Below are 18,509 nucleotides of genomic sequence, written 5' to 3'. Positions count from 1 at the left end.
CGCCCCGCCACCCGAGGCCGCCGCCGCGCCTCCTCCGCCCGTGGTCGCCGACCCCGCCGCCGTCGTCCTCCGCTGCCGCCTCCTTCCTCTCCTCCGCCGCGCGAGCCTCTGCTCCGGCGATCTCCGGCCGCCGCGCCCTTCCAGCTCGGGCCAGATCTCGATTCAAGCACGAGGTTGACTTTCCTCTCCTTCCCCCGAAATTTCTCTGTCCTGAGATTTTTACATTACATGCTCATGTTCAAAGCATCATAACTCTGTGCATATAGCTCCGTTTCGTGCGTGTAATATATCGAAATGATCGTCTCAAGATGATCTTCGTTTTGTTCCATTTCACCATGTTCATTTGAGTCCATCTTGATGCCCAAATCTCTGGTGCAAGAGTGCTAGTTGCTGTTATCTGCTGTTACTTATCAGAACTTGAGGATTTGTTATTTTTGTTGCATTTAATCTGTGCATCTTATGGGCTTGAGCGCTACATGTGTTTTGATGTATGCCATTCCATCTTTACAGAGGGGTATGCCATGTATTTTTTGTGATCTCTGTGGTGACTACTACAAGCATGCAAACTAGGCTTCGTGATGTTTCTGAGACTGCTGTTATTTTGTTGCTATACATCCATGTGGCTACAGAGAGATCCATGCTTATTTTGGAGATGTTTAGTAAGGATTTTTTGTAAATATTGTTGTAGTTGATCCATTCATGCCCTTGTTGGAATTATGGAGTGCCATAGCATGACTTAATCTTCCTCTACTTTTGCTATAAAATATTCCAGGCAGATTCTTAACATGATATTCAATTTTGCCATGCTTGTTGTCGTTGATTCATACATGTTATGTATTTACTCTTGCCATGGATAGCTTCATAAACATGCCATCTTACTGTAGGTATGCTTGTTTTGTCATGCATTGCTTTGTGATGAGTGCATCAAGCTCACAAAGTTGCCCTGATAAAGTCTAAAACCTGTTAACGAAACTTGCTATGTTTACATGGTTACAATCATATCTTCTGATCCTTCTTGGCTTATGGTCAGTAAGGGACTTTTGTCATATGCATTTAGTAGAATACTTCCGTGCCTTGTTTTTCTATGTTAAGTTCCTGTAGCATGTTTATTTCGTGCTCTGAACATTGCTACCTGATGCTGTTTCAGTCATGTCGAGTAATTTCACCAAGTCTGTGAACCTGATATCTTTTGCACTTTTTCCACACTTGTTTGAACCTGATGTGCTGTGATCTAGCCATAGCTTAGTGTTCATCTTTTGTCAAGCATCTCCTGTAGATTACTTCCATGTGCTTTGTTGCTATGTTGGGGTGCTGTAGCATTGTTACTTGTTGCATTCTATGTGCTATCATGCTGTTAATCGCAGATTCGTCTCATTCTTGTTTTGCTTGCCATTTGCAAACCGTGCATCCGTTTCCGGTGATCTTTATATCAATTTCAACTGAAATCATCTCATCTTTCCAGTGGCATGCTTGGTTTGCCAAGTTACTGCCTTGTTCATCATTTTTCTTCCGGAGCACGCGTATGCATCGAATATCATATCTTGCATATCATTCATGTATTGCATCATGTTGCTTGTGCATTTCCCATGATTGATTGTGGTTGCGTTTGCTTGTGTTATTGTTTTGGGTAGAGCCGGGAGACGAGTTCGTGAATGAGGAACCTGTTGAGTACCCTTACGAGGATCAAGCTTTCGACAACTCTGAGAACCTTGCAGGCAAGATGACCATACCCTCGAAATCACTTCTATCTTTGCTTTGCTAGTTGTCCGTTCTTTGCCATGCTGCGCTATCTACCACTTGCTATATCATGCCTCCCATATTGCCATGTCAAGCCTCTAACCATCTTTTCCTAGCAAACCGTTGTTTGGCTAAGCTACCGCTTTTGCTCAGCCCTTCTTATAGCGTTGCTAGTTGCAGGTGAAGTTGAAGTTTGTTCCATGTTGGAACATGGATATTTTGGGATATCACAATACCTCTTATTTAATTAATGCATCCTTATATATTTGGTAAAGGGTCGAAGGCTCGGCCTTATGCCTGGTGTTTTGTTCCACTCTTGCGGCCCTAGTTTCTGTTATACCGGGATTATGTTCCTTGAGTTTGCGTTCCTTACGCGGTTGGGTGATTTATGGGACCCCCTTGACAGTTCGCCTTGAATAAAACTCTTCCAGCAAGGCCCAACCTTGGTTTTACCATTTGCCACCTAAGCCTTTTTCACCCGGGTTTTCACGAGCCCGAGGGTCATCTTTATTTAAACCCCCGGGCCAGCGTTCCTCTGAGTGCTGGTCCAAACTAGAGCCCTTTGCAGCGCCACCTTGGGGAAACTCGAGGATTGGTTTTAGTTGTACGGACTGCTCATCCGGTGTGCCCTGAGAACGAGATATGTGCAGCTCCTATCGGGATTTGTCGGCACATTCGGGCGGCTTTGCTGGTCTTCTTTTACCATTGTCGAAATGTCTTGTAAACCGGGATTCCGAGACTGATCGGGTCTTTCCGGGAGAAGGTTTATCCTTCGTTGACCGTGAGAGCTTATGATGGGCTAAGTTGGGACACCCCTGCAGGGTATTATCTTTCGAAAGCCGTGCCCGTGGTTATGAGGCAGATGGGAATTTGTTAATGTCCGGTTGTACAGAACTTGTCACTTGACCCTTCTTGCGACAAAACCACAATGCGGTTATGCCTCTAAGTCATGCCTCGACATGTGGGAGATATAGCCGCATCGTGGGCGTTACACTGTTCATCTCCACCGTCGACCTCCTCCAGCCTCCACGGGCTACCGTCGACCTCCTCCAGCCTCCACGGGCTCCTGTTCATCCAGCCTCCACCGCGCGCTACTCCACCGGCTACTGTTCAACCACCCCTCCACGGGCACCCCTCCACCGTCTACTGTTCATCCAGCCCTCCACACCACGGGGTCCTGTTCAACCACCCCTCCACGGGCACCCCTCCACCGTCTACTGTTCATCCAACCCTCCACCACACCACGGGGTCCTGTTCATCCAGAGCCAACGCCACCACTCACTGTTCATCAAAACCCCCCGCAACGCTCACTGTTCATCCCAGAGGCAGTATCGATCGGCTTCAGTTAGCAGCAGTAGCGAAGGAATCGCTCGATCGGGTTCAGTTAACAGCCATCGATCGATCGCTCGGGTTCAGTAATGCGTAGCATGCAGTGCAATCACTCGGGTTCAGTTAGAGCCAATGCCTCGCACACACGCGCGTATGTGTACGGGAGAAACGCGCATCGCTCGGCCCCCGACCTCCCACCGTAACCGGGAACTCCCCAAAATTTTCCTCGCCCTCGCTTCTACCACGGTTTTTTCCATCATGGACGGCCCAAAGAATGTCATGCAGCTGCGTCTCCGGCCTGCCCAGGACGAAAAGCGCATTTTCTGTCATGATTTTTTGTGATAGAAGTAGGAGCCCACCACATCTATGATGATACCGGGTTTTCTCACAATTATCGTCATAGAAGTGTCATATGTATGACAGAAAAAAATTTCGTTCGGCCCAAAATGTCACGGATGTGTCTTTTTTTTGTAGTGGAGGCCCCTGGCTTGTAATATAAAGCTTGTATTATTTTAATTTTTGTCTAGAGTTGTGTTGTGATATCTTCCCGTGAGTCCTTGATCTTGATCGTACACATTTGCGTGTATGATTAGTGTATGATTGAATCGAGGGCGTCACACTTGCTTCCCTTGCCACTAAACAACAAAGAGCTTTAGAAAAGGTTCAATACATGCTAAATAAGAGCGATGATATGTTGGATGAAGAAATGGATCAGTCAAAAGCTTTGGCTGAAAGTCTTCAGAGACTTCAGTCTAGGTTTGACAACCTTCAAGGACATCATAACACTCTCTTATCTGATCATGAGAAGCTTTCTTATGAATTTCTTCAAAGAAAGCAAGATCTTGAAAAGCTAAGAGTGAGTTATGAAGATCTTCAGAAGGAGCGCGATTCATTACTTGCTCAACAAATCAGCGCTGCTCAGGAAGAATTTATTCCTTCATGTTTGAAGTGCATTGAACGTGAATCTGCTAATTCTTCACCTGAATTTTCAAATGCTTCTAATGCTACAAATTCTTCACCTGTCTCTGCTATCACTAATTCCTCATCTGAGGACATTGCTAGTATCACTGACGATGCAGGGCTGAAGAAATTGTACATGACAGGCATGTACAAAAGCCTCAAAGGGCATCAGACTCTTTGTGATGTGCTTAAAAAGCAGATCCTCAACAGGAACCCTAGGAAAGAGGGTATTGCCTTTGAGAGGAAAATCAATGCTGATGGAACATATTAGAAGCCTGAGCAGTACCCCAAAACCTCATGGGTTGCTGCAAAGGGACCTCTAGTAGATCCATCTAATCTATCTGGCTTTACATGTGATTCTCCTCATTCTACTGATGAGTCATTTGACTCCAACTATAAACTGTTCAAAAATCAGAATGGTGAAGTATTTGCTAGATATGTTGGCACTAACTGCAGGAACGGTTCCCCTATGAAGAAAATCTGGGTTCCCAAAAGGTGCCTTGAAAATCTTCAGGTGAATGTCATCATGACACCACCTGTGAAGAATAGCAACCTCAGATCAAATTCTTCATATCGACCAAATTCTTCATATGGATCCAAGTCCTCATATGGACCAAATTCCTCACGTGGATCAAATTCTTCAAGAGGATCAAAGTCCTCATATGAACATCATCGTGCTAACTCCTCTGTTTCGCAGGGAAGATTTAAGGACTATGAATATGAGCATTATTCTTCTAATCATTATGTTCATAACTCCTCGAAGAATTTCTCTGCTTATTCATATGCTTACCCTAACTCTTCTTATAAGAAACGAAGTGGACTGGCTTCTATGCCACCTTTCTCGTATGGAGCTCGCAGAGTGATGAACTATTTGCCAGCCCTTCGGATGTGGGTGGTGAAAAAAAAGAACTAATTTCTTCTGCAGGGTCAGGTCTCCAGACATACTTAAACGTCTGAAGAATTTGCTGGAGACCTGAAAATGCCTGAAAGGACGCAGTCTAATCATGAAGAAATGAATGCTCATTTCTCACGTCCTAATACTGCTTTATTTGTTTTACTGCCTGATGAAATTGATCTGATGAAATTGATGTCATATTCTTCAATGATGAAGTATATGAGTTCGTAAGCTGCACTAATTCATCTGCAGGATGATCAACCCAAAGCCAATGAGTGGGTCCTCGATAGTTGATGTACAAATCACATGACTGGTGACAAGAATCTATTGATGGATGTTCCCTTATCTCCGTCGCATCTGAAGCATATCATCTTCGCTGACAAAGGCAAAAGTCAGGTATTGGGTCTAGGTAAGGTTGCGATCTCAAAGGATCGACACATGAACAAAGTCATGCTTGTCGAGTCCTTAGGATACAACCTCATGTCTGTCTCAATGCTTTGTGATCTTGATATGGTTATTGTCTTTGGCAAGTATCGTTGTGTTGTGATCATGGAAGCTGACAATTCCAAAGTCTTCGAAGGCTTTAGGAGAGGAGACTTGTATATTTTTGATTTCTCTACAGGACCTCAACCAGCTGTATGTCTACTTGCAAAAGCTTCAGAAGGCTGGCTATGGCATCGACGACTTGGTCATGCTAGCATGAGGAATCTGCACACGCTCGCGAAGAAGAAGCATGTCATGGGCATTGAGAATGTCAAATTCCTCAAGGATCACTTGTGTGGAGCCTGCGAAGCTGGAAAGATGACCAAGGCCAAACATCCAGCAAAGACAATCATGACTACCACTCGACCATTTGAATTGCTTCACATGGATCTCTTTGGTCCTAATCATTATTCTGCAGTTACAAATGATATCTCTATATGGCTTTGTTATTGTTGATGATTACTATCATTACACATAGGTGCATATTGTCACTTACAAACATGAGGTGCAGGAAGTCTTCAAACGATTTTCCTCGAGGGCTTCAACCAACTTTGGTGTGAAGATCAAGCACATCAGAAGTGACAATGGAACTGAGTTCAATAATTCTGGTCTTGATGACTATTTTGATGAACTTGGTATTACTCATGAGTTATCTGCTCCTTATACTCCTCAGCAGAATGACGTTGTGGAGCGCAAGAATAGGACTCTTGTTGAGATGGCTCGCACTATGCTTGATGAATACAAGACGCCTCGTCGCTTCTGGATTGAGGCAATTGATACTGCATGCCACATCATCAACAGGGTATATTTTCACAAATTCTACAAGAAGACTGCTTATGAACTCCTCACTGACAAGAAACCCAATGTGAGTTATTTCAAAGTCTTAAGTGCTAAATGTTGGATTAGAGATCCCCTTCACAACTCAAAATTTGCACCGAAAGCACATGAAGGTTTTATGCTTGGTTACCGAAAGGACTCGCACACCTACAGAGTCTTCAACAACGTTCTCCACAAAGTTGTTGAAACTGTAGATGTGCGGTTCGATGAAACTAATGGCTCGCAAAGAGAGCACCCACCTTCTGTGTTAGATGAACAGTCTCCTGAGGAAACTATCAAGTTCAAGGCTACTGAGGATGTCATTCCTACCAAAGAATCTGTTGAAGAAATCATTCCAGAACGTGAAGAACGTCATGCTGATGCACCTGAAGAAAATGGTGCTGAAGAAAATGCTGATCAAATTCCTCAACGACAACCCGCTCATCCTCGCGTTGCAAACGAAGTGCAGATTGAGAAAATCATCAGCGACATCAACATTCCAGGTCCTCTCACACGCTCAAAAGCTTCACATTTGTCTAACTTTTGTGGGCACTTTGCTTTCGTCTCTATCACAGAGCCCACTAAGGTAGATGAAGCATTTCTGGAGCCTGAGTGGATTCAAGCTATGCAAGAAGAATTACATCAGTTCAAGCTCAACAACGTCTGGGAACTGGTCAGACGTCCAGGTCCTCGCAAGCACAATATCATTGGCACAAAGTGGATCTACCACAACAAGCAAGATGAAAATGGCCTTGTGGTGAGGAATAAGGCACGGCTTGTAGCTCAAGGCTACACACAGGTTGAAGGAATTGATTTCGATGAAACTTTTGCAGCTGTTGCTAGACTTGAGGCTATTCGCATATTACTTGCTTATGCTAACCATCATGATATCACTTTATATCAAATGGATGTGAAAAGTGCATTCCTCAATGGTAAGCTTGATGAAGAAGTATATGTTGCTCAACCCCCAGGTTTTGAAGTACAAAGCATCCTCACAAAGTCTTCAGACTCAATAAGGCCCTCTATGGCCTCAAGCAGGCCCCTCGGGCATGGTATGATACTTTGAAGGAATTCCTCATGAAGAAAGGCTTCAAACCCGGTTCACTTGACCCTACTCTTTTCACTAAATCTTATGATGGCGAATTGTTTGTGTGCCAAATATATGTTGATGATATTATCTTTGGCTGTACTGACCAACGTTACACTGACGAATTTGGTTATATGATGGGGGAGGAATATGAGATGTCTATGATGGGAGAATTGAAATTCTTCTTAGGTCTTCAAATTCGTCAACAGCGCAATGGCATAGTCATATCTCAGGAGAAATACCTCAAGGACGCATTGAGGAAATTCGGCATGCAAGATTGCAAAGGGGTTAAAATTCCTATGCCCACAAATGGCCATCTATGCACTGATCAAAATGGTATTGACTTCGATCAAAAGGTATACCGCTCCATGATTGGTTCTTTATTGTACTTATGTGCATCTAGGCCAGATATTATGCTTAGTGTTTGCATGTGTGCCCGACTTCAAGCTACACCGAAGGAATCACACCATAAGGCTGTGAAGCATATTCTTCGATATCTAGCTCACACACCAACACTTGGATTATGGTACCCCAAGGGCTCGGCTTTTGATCTCATTGGATATTCAGACTCTGACTATGCTGGTGATCGTGTGGACCGCAAGTCAACATCTGGCACATGCCATTTAGTCGGACGATCTTTGGTCTGTTGGTCCTCGAAGAAACAGAACTCCGTGTCACTGTCTAGTCCTGAAGCTGAGTACATTGCTGCTGGTTCTTGCTGTGCTCAACTGTTATGGATGAAGCAAACTCTCAAGGACTACGGCATCAACATGAAGAACGTGCCTCTCTACTTTGACAATGAGAGTGCAATCAAGATTGCTCATAACCCAGTTCAGCACTCGAAGACAAAGCACATTCAGATTCGTCATCATTTTCTTCGTGATCATGTGTGGAAGGGCGACATTTCTATAGAGCATGTAAGGACTGAAGAACAGCTAGCCGATATCTTCACTAAGCCCTTGGATGAAAAGAGATTTAGCAAGTTGAGGTGTGAGCTAAATATCCTAGAATCTTCGAATGTTCTTTGAAAAGGACACTCATCCTAACACTTATGCAAAATTGATGACTTAGATGTGCAACACATGAAGAAACGTTTCTCTTCAATCAATGAAGACTAACACTCTAAGCGTGAAGAAATTAACGAAGAATTTGATTCTCAGAACCCTACGACAATTGTACGCGGTGTCTGAAATCATCATTCTTATACGGTGGGTCACGCCACCACCAAAAGTTGAAATCTTCAATTTGAGTTTTTCCTCAGTTTTGAAATTCCTCAATTGTTCATTTTCTTCAACTTTGCAATGTCTTCACTATTTCCATCATTTTTCTTCATTGGCTATATATATATTTGAGTTTTTGTGCTCTACAACATTCACTTATTGCTAATTCTTCATGTTGCCTTTTCTACTAAGTGAATGTGATCGGACCCTTCCCCCTCTATGCTAAACTCAACCCAGTTTATTCACAAATTCTTCATGTGCGTTCTATTTGAAACTCGTTCAAAATCTTCACTGTGTCCTTGTCAGCTGAAGAATTTGCGAACGTAACGTTAAAACTTATCCTATCTATATTTTCGGCTTTTGCCGCTCAAACCGTTCCACATTCCACGACAATACTTATCTATTCACCCACGATCTCACACGATCGCCACCTCTTAGTACGTGGGCGACACATGTCAAGCGAATGAGAAGGGTCAGGGGCACGTTCATCCAATTTCTTCGGGCGAACAATTTTTCACTTCGGCTATAAATACCCCTCCCCTTCCTCACTTCGTTTTTACTCCGCTCGATCTCTCTCTAGCTCAAGCTTCTCAAACCCTAGCGCAGCCGCTACTTCCATCATCGCCGGTGAGGAAGAGCTTCACTGCCTCGACCTCGTCGCCGTCGTACTCGCGCCGGCTGTGGATTTCTTCACTCCGCCGCTGCCGTAGCTGTCTTCCTCAGCCAAGTTAGGGCGTGGAAGATCTGAACTGATGAGCTTCACATCTACACTTCCCAGTTTGTCGTGTTCTTCATCAAGGGTAATTAAAAGTTACTTTTACTTCCCTCTTTGATTCAAATGTTTTCTACAGAATCTTCAAAGGTGTTTATTCTTCAAATCTTCACACACTGAACACCTCTCATAACATCTGTTCTTGATATGTTTCCCTAAGCAACATTTTTCTTCAAGATTCCTCAATTGTGTGTATTTTCAATCTGCACAACTCTAGAACCTAAGACAAAGAACGCTTAGTGAAATTCTTCAAGACTCATCTGGTCATTTCCTCAAACTTCTTCGTTTTGAAAAACCTTCTGAGAACGCATATGACCTCTCCAAATTCCTCGCAACTATACTCTGTTCACAGGTACTCATGTCCGCTGCTGAGAATCACTAGGTTCTCATCAACTTAACTCATTTACAGCGTTCCTCGAAGAAAAGTTGCACACCTCTTCAGAAAATTCTGTTGTTCATATTCGTCAGCTGAAGAAAATGGCTGACGGTAAAAAGCCACAGAAGGGAGGAAAGAGGCCTGAGATCAATACTGCTTTTGAGATCCCTGATATAGAAGGATTATTGCACTCCTGATGAGGCCAAGTTTGGAAAGGAGGACAAAAATCAGCGCAAGGTGCGCATACAAAGGATAAAGAGGAGATGGGCACGGGAATGGAGGGAGTACAGATATGTTACTCCCAAGTATATGAAGAAATTCGCTCTAAATCCTCCATGCCCAAGACCTCCATTGGAAACTGGCCAAGAAGCTGATCCCACCAGCCTCAAGCATGGTGAGGATTATCCTAATGAATGGGCCAAGCGTCAGGCCAAGCTAGCCAAAATAGCTAAGGAAGTAGTGAGGAAATTTAATGAAGACTCTGCTACTGCTGCTACCACTACTGAGGCCTCTGCAAGAAAGCCAAAGAAGGCCATGGCAAAGAAGCCTGCTCATAAGCCAAGTGCTTCACCCCAAATGCCCTCATGGCCAAGTTCCTCAGCAATGCCCTCACGGCCAGATTCTTCAAAGCTCTCACGGCCAACTCCTCAAGCTGCTCCAGCTCCTCCAAAGTCCTCAACTCCTCTGCCAAAGTCCTCAGCTCCTCCGACAAAATCCTCAGCACCTGTGCATCTCGCCACATGCCAAAGGACAACAGATATCTCCATTGCCTCAAGAGCTTCTGCTAGTTCTTTAGCTCCACCAAATTCTTCAACCGGCCCCTCTCTGCTGAAGAAAAAGGCCACTGCTGGACGAGGCTATCGACCAAGTCCTCACAAGAAGGAGGTCGCCTTTCAAGTGCCATTTTATGAAGACAAAGCTGATGATGAAGAACTTGCGAAAATCATCAGAGACAGGCAGCTCAAGGCCGCTAGAGCCAAAGGCACAAATGTGCCTCTAATTTTGGATCCAATATTGATCCTTGATTACATTGACCTCTGGCACAAGAACCCCAACACTCCTATGCCTAATTTCAAGCTGACTCCTGGCCAAAGTCATATGCTGACTGCCTTTATTCAGGAAGAAAAATGGAAATTTGAAAAGGCCAGGCAGTTCAAGAAAGCGCAGTATAGGAAGGAGCGCTTCCTAAAGAAAAACGTTGTCTCTATGACAATTGAAGAACTTATCACTATTCAATCTAAGATTAAGAAACTCAGTGATGAATTTGACGTATACCGCGCTGACTGGCTTGGAGCCAAAGTCAGGTTTGTGAATTTAACTGAGAAGTTCACTTCAAACGTTGCAGCTCCATCGCAACAAGAAATTCCTCAGGCTGAGGCATCTGCTCAGCCGACTGAAGAACATGCCAGCACCGCTGATGACAATCAGGCTGCTGAAGAAACTGCTAGTGTCAGGGCTGATGACTACATTCCAGCCGCTAAAGAAATTGCCAGGGCAACCACTAGTGTTGTGCCTGAAGAAACTGTCAGGCTAGCTGAAGCTTCTGTCGCCGAGCCTGAAGTAAATGAACCAAATTCCTCTGCTCCTCCTGCACCTACCCCAACTCCAATTCTTCCTTCTGCATCAGATGTGAAGAAGACCAAGGCTGCAGAGCGTGCCGCTATGAAGAAAAGGAAAGCATCAACTTCATCAGATTCTTCAGCTCCGAAGAAGATGAAGCCATTGACTAGCTCTTTTGACAACCCAATTGATGTTGTTCCTGTCTCATCCATGCCATCAAAGGACCTTGTTCCTTTTGATGAACAATATGTGATCCCAAGTGGATCAGATGAAGATATTCCTTCTGCTGCTTCTTCAGAGCAGTTGGATGAAGAAATTGAAGTGGATGCAATCCCTTCAACCCCAATAGTCTCATCGCCCATGCTTCAGTTCACCGCTGAAGAGGCCGACATTGAGGAAAAGAGTGAAGAAGAAGATGTGGACACTGGATGTACAACACCAGTGCTAAATGATGACTTTTGGGAAAGTCAGCATCCCAACTCTCCTCTGTTCACACCTCTGCAACAAATTCCCCAGTCCCCAGTGACTACACTTCAAATGGGATCTGAAGAACCTCATGCCACATCATCTGTTCATGAAGAGATTCCAGCCACTAGTGCTGAATAAAATGTTAATGAAGAATCAAAGACCCAGGCTGCCACTGAAGAAGAACCTGAAATTCCTCAGCCTGTGGATCCTGAGATTGCGATTCCTGAGGTGGTGATGCAATTGACCGATACTCCTCAGCCCAAGCCAAAGGATCCCTTCTCGAAGAAGCAAAAATTCAAGGCTGATGACTTCTTCGGCGAGCATGTTTTCTTCACTAACTACAACCCATATGACTCTGCTCGTCTTAGAAGGAAGCGCTTCTGGACTGCCAGCCAAGCAAATTTTTATTCTTCACTGCTCTTCAACAAGGACAAAGTCTTTGACCACGAGCATAGTCCTCATGTGGACATGGAATCACTGCCTTGCTTTACCCCGGTCCTCAGTGTGCTTCATGATGCAGGACTGCTGAACTTTTGCACTGACATTGTTGATTGGAATGAAGAGCTTATTCTTCAGTTCTATGCAACGCTGCACGTCACAGGTGATGCTGACGACATCAACACTTGGGTGTTGGACCGGATGACCAAAAATACTCATTACAAAGCACCGGCCTCTGAATTACTTCATGCCCTGCCAATCAGTCCTCCCCTTGAAGGTGCTTGTTGTCTGTACCAAGAGCCTGAACTCACTGCTCATTACATGCAAGTACTAATGAAGCCTCTGAAGCCCGTTCAAGCCCCAAGGACCAAATTCCTTGTGAAGGAATTGCTCTATGTGCCAAGAACGGTCTATCGCATTCTGACGAAGACTTTGAGTCCAATCATAGGCCACGACTCATCTGATGAGGAAATCGTTGGCATCATGAAGAACCTGCTATTCAACATCATACATGGCATTCCTGTCAATTATCATGATTTCTTCATGAGGACTCTGGCAAATGTTGCACTCTCTCTGTTTGAGTTGAATCCTTACGCACCTTGGATTATGATATTCCTCAGAATAAGGTCTTCACTCAACTACAAAGCTGATTTTCAGAATCACCTCAGCTAATTGCCCCCAATTGTAGTCCTCAAGCGAACAGATTCCTCAGCTGATGACAAGGGCAAGGCTCCAGCTATTATTGATGAAGGCATTCGTCCATTGGATGATCAGTTTCGCAAAGCTGCATCTTATTCCACCAATGATGACTCTGCCACTCATGACTCTGCTGCCAATGCATCCAAGCCAAATCCTCAAGCCACAGCTCCTAGGGTAATGACTGACCGTGAGCTTCTTCTTAGTCTTCACCAGAAGGTGGATCGAAACCACAAATGGGTTAAGCGTCAGGTTGGTTCTATTCTTCACAACATGACTTCTACACATAATGCACTGAAGAAAAACCATTACTACCTCCATGAATTCTTCGGTCGCACCTGGGCTATTCTGTCACATCTATATGGTGAAGAAGATCTGAAGCAAATGGGTCTCAAGGAGGACTTTGACTGGTCTTCACTTCCACCGAAGAAATTCAAGAAGGTCAAGGTTCCTTCCTTGGTGGCCAGCTCATATTCTTTATCACGCGAGTCCGACGAGTATGAAGACTTGGACGACACTGCGGTAGGCCCTACAACAACAAACGACCCCAACAACGCTGGCGCTCCTTCATCAACTTGATATTCTTCAGGGGCATTAGTCCTCATTTTTCGATCCTTTTGGTCATTCGATGGCAAAGGGGGAGAAATTTGAGTTAGTCTTCAAGAAGGTCTATCTATATGGGCATTTTTTGCTAAGTTACAACTCTCATTCTTCTGAGACTTTATTCGATTGAGTTGTAAACTTAAACTCTATGGTGGTCTGATACTTTTGCTGAGTTTTTCTGCATGCTTATTCCTCGTTAATGTTAATGCACGCATGTTGAATTACATCAGTCATCATATTTCATCATGCATTTCAAATTCTTCATATTATATGTCAAATGCGTGTATGATTTACAAGATATAGGGGGAGATCTCCATGATTCTACTCTTCAAGTGTGCGTTGCTTCAAAAGCAAATACCTCACTATGCACATCTTCAGGGGGAGTTCTTCTATATCTTGCAATCAAATTCCTCAATATCAGTACTTACACTTCATATGTTTATCCCCATTGAAAACTCAACCTATATTGTCATCAATCACCAAAAAGGGGGAGATCGTAAGTGCATCTAGTGCTCCTTAGTGATTTTGGTGTATTGAAGACTTATAGGTTAAGGGACTAATGTGTTTATGAGCGTACACAGGTCTATAAGTCTGTGAGGAGTTTGATATTTACAGAAAAAGTCGACCCCTAAAAATGAATATCTTCGACTAAAGATTTTGGATTTCTGAAGACTTTCTGAAGACTTTGAAAGTGAAGAAATTGGTGTGACCTTGAAGACTTGGTATTCATTCGAGGAACATGAAGCATGAAGACTTTTGTTTTCGTTGTTTCATTTTCTCCTTCTTGAGTCATAGGAAACACCGTACTGTTAAAGGGGGTCGAGGAAATACTAAGGAAAACTTTCCATGTGATGCTCAACTCAAATCCTACACCTACCAATCCCTTCGAGTGAAGCTATTGCAAATCTCATACAGTTCAATCAATTTCTTTAGTGACAGAGACGAAGTTCTTCTGGTCTCTGAGGAATTAGTTCTGACTGAGGAGTTAGGAATTCGCCAGTGCGGATTGCCCACACAGTGAGGAACATGATAGCCCTGAGGTATTTGATACTCAAAATTTCCGACCGTTGCTATGCTATGCGCCAGCTGTCCAAAATATCTACCAGCCTAACGGTCATATCATGGAAGGGCATTTGAGAGCATCCCATCCTCCGAGGACTTTGAGCGAAAATCATCAAGTGAGGAAAACCCAAACCCAAACACCTACAAACCCAAAGTGATTGAGCATCACTGAAGAGATTGATCTTGCATAGATCCGACGCGTGTTACCTTTGAAGACTGTGCTTGTTCCAGACGGTTAGGCGTCATGGTCTAGAGCATCCAAGAGGAAATTGTGGATCGCCGAGTGACCGAGTTTGTGAAGGTTTGCAAGTCACCTGAAGACTTACCATGAGTGTTTGGGCGAGGTCTATGTGACCTTAGCTCAAGGAGAATACGGTGAGGACTGTGTGTCCTCAGGTTTAAATACCTAGCCGCTCCAACCGGACGTACAACTGACACAGCAGTTGGAACTGGTCTACCAAATCATTGTATTCACCAACCTTACTGGTTCTATTTCCTCAACTCTTTCATTTACTCATTACAGTGTTGTGTGCCTGTTCATATCTGTTCAAAGACTTTGACTGAAGACTTTCTCAATTTCCTCAGTTCAGTTTCTTCAGTTTGTTTGTCTTCATCCCGTGTTATCCTGTGTTTACGCTTTCTGTACTCTGTGCTTGTCTTCATTTCATCATGATGACCATGCTTGTGTTCTGTTATGTTTACATCTGAGTACTTATTCCGCTGCAAGTAGTTCTTCGCTTAGGAATTTCCTCACCCGCAAATTCCTCAGTGAAGAATTCATAAAAATCGTCTATTCACCCCCTCTAGTCGATATAACGCACTTTCACACGGTGAAACTGTGCTTACGTAAAAGTATAACTAAGAGTCCAAAACTGTCATTCTACCTTTAATCTTGGCAGTATGTGTAGATATATTTTTACAAACTAGAAGCTCCACATGGGGCTACTTTGTATGTGTAATTTCTTCTCAAAATAACACAATGTTAGTTCCCCAGATATTTGTTGATGAATTGACGAACTTGATCATTTTGAGATATTCTCTGCCCCGCCATTTGTCTCTACAAGCCGCTCTAGTTTCGTCCCGAATGAACTCTGTTGCTCTACTGAGTTGATCCTGTAATGTACTGTAATACTAAATGCGTAAACTTGCAGACTTACCTTTCATTTCTGGCTGCAAGATATTTTTCGGTCTGCATTTGAAAATTACTTATTGAACCAACCATATTGATCTACAGCCCATTTGAACTATACGAGTCAAGTGAGGCAATCTAGTTGAATGTATTCTTCAGTTGTATATTGAGTAATGACCCCGCCTTCTTTTGCAGGTTTATTTGCATCCTATGATCCGTGATACACATGGTCAGAAAATGTCCAAATTGCTTGGGAATGTCATTGATCCCCTTGACGTGATAAATGGTATAACACTTGAAGAACTCCTCAAACGTTTGGAAGAAGGAAATCTGGATCCAAATGAACTGGAAATTGCAAGAGAAGGGAAGAAGAAGATTTTCCTGATGGAATTCCTGAATGTGGCACTGATGTCCTCCGCTTTGCACTGATTTCTTACACTTCTGAGGTTGTAGTCACACCCATTTGATTTTATGTTATATTGTGCTTCCAGTTCACATCTTTTAACATAATTTTTGTTTTGTTTTACAGCCTGATAAGATAAATTTGGATATCAAGAGAGTGGTGGGGTACAGACAATGGTGCAATAAATTGTGGAATGCCATTCGTTTTGCAAGGGGCAAGCTTGGTGGACAGTACACTCCGCCGGCAACTGTTGTTGTGTCTCAGATGCCACCAATTTGTAAATGGATACTCTCAGTACTTAACAAGGCTATTGGGAAGACTGCCAGCTCATTAGAAGCATATAAATTCACAGATGCAACATCTGCTATATACTCATGGTGGCAGTACCAACTATGTGATGTATTCATAGAGGCCATAAAACCGTACTTTTTCAATGACTCTCAAGAGTTCGAATCAGCCGGAGCTGCCTGTAGAGATGCATTATAGATTTGCCTGGACACCGACTTGCGCCTGCTTCACCCATTTGTGCCCTATGTAACAAAAGAGTTATGGCAGCGGCTTCCTCAGCCCAAAGATTCTTGCAAGAAAGGTTCCATCATGTTATCAGAATACCCATCTGTTGTTAAGTAAACACTCATGATGATTGTAAGTAAATCCAGAGAACTTCACCTTAGATACCTATATTTACCAGTGGGAAGACACTATTCTTTATCACAAGAATGGGCATATGATAACCTTGAAAACGAAATCGATATGGTCCTGGACAACTGCGAACAAACTAAGATCCCTAAGGCCACCAACGATTACAAATGAAAGGTTGATCAACTTTCTGGACTTCCCTGTTTCTGTATTATGTAGGCTAACTGCTTGATTGCCTCTTGTTAAGTACATCTGGCTTGCCGAAATATAATATCCTATTGCCTCTTCTTTCATGTACAGGCGACCTACTTTTGCACTTTGTCGAAGCCAAGAGATTGCTGCCATTGTTCAATGCTATCAATCTTTAGCCGTCACTCTTTCTTCTATCTCGTCCCTTAAGGTTTTCACTTTACACTTTCATGTGGTTATTCTTTTTATATTAGGGAAGTGCCTATTTTTTCTGCCATGCCATCTGAAATTAGTTTGTACTTTGTTCTTTATACTTTATGCTGAAACCATAAGTGGAGCTATCCTGTAGTGGACTTTAACCACTGATGTGATTTTGAAAATTCTGCAGCTCCTGGCAGAGAGTGATCAAACTCCACCTGATTGCGCAACTACTGTCGTGAACAAAGATCCGAGTGTGTACCTCCAGCTTCAAGGAGCTCTAAATGCGGAAGCTGACTGTGAAAAGCTAAAGAAAAAGAGAGATGGAATTCAAAAGTAAGTCTATATTGTCTCTTCCAACTGGTTTGAACAGTGAAGATATATGCCTAGGTTTCTTTTTGTACTTGATTGTATCAGTAAGTAGCATGGTTTGCTGTGGATGTGTGCAGGCTACAGCATGCCTTGTCACAGAAGATGGATGCTTCGGGCTACAGGGAGAAGGCTCCTTAGGGCGTGCAAGAGGAGGACATGAGAAAACTGTCCGCCTTGTTGGAGCAACTGGAGGTCATCGGTGAAGCTGAAAAGAAGCTAGACGTGAAAACTGTCCATGCTTGATGAGCATCTCTGTTGTGATTTGTGATGTGGCTTTTGTATATACGTTGATGTCACAATTGTCGTTGGTAACGCTCAGATTTGTAGAAAGTCGAGTGGAAGGTTAGGCTTGATTGCAGTTCCACCACATTTTGCAGTGTGAAGAATATTACTTAAAACTCATAGATTTGCATGTGTGTATGCAACAGATCAATTATGATCATTTTTCTTTTTAAATATGCATTGCCTCTTATAACCACTCGCAGACATGCACTGTTTCCCTTTGCGAATATCTTGTGTGCTTTGTTATTTGTACCGTTCACGAACTTGGATGAATTTAAATTATTTGTGTATGGTATGTATGTTTGTACTCCAACTTATGTGTGGAATAGCAAAGTTAAAGAGGAAGCAAAATTAAGAAGCCATTGTGAACACGGGTGCATGTCACAGATGGTGTTTTTTTTGTGCTCATAGATTATGAAGATCGTGTGCTTATCTATCAGTGTAGTGAGTTTTTGCACAAAAAGTCCCACTACAAAAAACAGACTTCCATGATGATATGTGTTTTTCACAGTAGGTCACGTTTTCTGTCATGCATGTACATCCATGACGATTTTATGACAGAATTAAGATAGTCATACCTGTGTTGTAGTAGAAGTGTTCCACGACATTACCAAAATTATCATCACAGAAGTGTTCACTTCCATGACGATAAATGCCGCGTCATGGAAGTACTTTCATCAAGGGTGACCGACATGTGGCATCCACCATAACGGGTCGCCATTAAGCTACCGGGTCTGGTTTTCCGATAACCCGCAAACAGCCACGACCAATGCCGATTTTCCACGTGTAAAATTC

General features: G+C 43.3%; 1 pseudogene; it reads left to right on the top strand.

Annotated features, from left to right (window-relative positions):
* The window catches only part of LOC123120243 (valine--tRNA ligase, mitochondrial 1-like), a 118,557-nt pseudogene extending 100,882 nt beyond the window's left edge, over positions 1-17,675 (top strand).
* Positions 17,676-18,509: the final 834 nt, after the last annotated feature.

Source organism: Triticum aestivum, chromosome 5D (assembly GCF_018294505.1).
Source record: "Triticum aestivum cultivar Chinese Spring chromosome 5D, IWGSC CS RefSeq v2.1, whole genome shotgun sequence".
In the NCBI taxonomy this organism is placed as follows: domain Eukaryota; kingdom Viridiplantae; phylum Streptophyta; class Magnoliopsida; order Poales; family Poaceae; genus Triticum; species Triticum aestivum.
The sequence above is the reverse complement of the archived record's forward strand: the minus strand, read 5'-3'. Positions and strand labels throughout refer to the sequence as shown.